The 877-nt window shown below is 33.0% G+C and overlaps 1 non-coding gene across 1 annotated transcript; it reads right to left on the bottom strand.

Moving 5' to 3' along the window:
* Window positions 1–244: 244 nt before the first annotated feature.
* Window positions 245–317, bottom strand: TRNAK-UUU (transfer RNA lysine (anticodon UUU)). The gene has a single exon. It is a non-coding gene; the product is annotated as a tRNA-Lys (tRNA).
* Window positions 318–877: the final 560 nt, after the last annotated feature.

Raw genomic sequence — 877 nt, 5'->3', positions numbered from 1 at the left:
AAAAGTGTCTAATTGTAGACCATTTTCAATAAATAAATTGATAAATTAAGAAATATTTGAGTTAGTCTAAAACAATAATTAATGCATTATATCTGATTTTATTGTATTGTGTTTCTGTAGCATAAATACCATGCTACATACCAAAGCCAGAGGAAACGCCGTTAGTCTAAAACAATAATTAATGCATTATATCTGATTTTATTGTATTGTGTTTCTGTAGCAAAAATACCAAAGCCAGAGAAAACGCCGTCTGTGGGAATCGAACCCACGACCACGTGGTTAAAAGCCACGCGCTCTACCAGCTGAGCTAAGACGGCACTGAGATTTATTTATAAAATTTTAGATTAATCCCAGGATAAATGGCAAAGCTTCGAAAACCCGGAGAGTTCATCGCAGAAAATTAAAAACTGCTGTTGTTTTAAATCGAGTAGGAAAAAGTAATAATAATATAACGTGTTGTTTTGACGATCAGAACAGTAGTTAACTTACTTGAAAAAAACTATTATTACAAATAAAATTAGAGTAATATCAGAGGATAACATTAATAAACAGGAAAGAGAAATATGTATTCGATTTAAGTTTTACTGAGCCGATCGAGCTTATAAATATATTTTTAATGATGAGCGAATGTTGACAATATTAATGCATAATGTGGTAACGTCCGAAGACGGATTCGAATCCAAGATCATGGGGTGATCCACGACTTCAACCTTTACCTGTTTACTCTACTCGCTAGGGGTTGCTCCCTAGTAATATGTATTGTTATTACAATAGTATAATTTAAGCTGATAGTCTTATATGTGGGAACTTTGCTCCGGATTTTACATTATTTTAACGGAAAATTATGAGCCTACCCAGAAAATTGTTACTCAGCCAA

The sequence above is a fragment of the Cupressus sempervirens genome, chromosome 6, assembly GCF_028749045.1.
Source record: "Cupressus sempervirens isolate cs-2001-9-10 chromosome 6, ASM2874904v1, whole genome shotgun sequence".
Lineage (NCBI taxonomy): Eukaryota > Viridiplantae > Streptophyta > Pinopsida > Cupressales > Cupressaceae > Cupressus > Cupressus sempervirens.
This window is presented reverse-complemented; position numbering and strand designations above follow the sequence as displayed.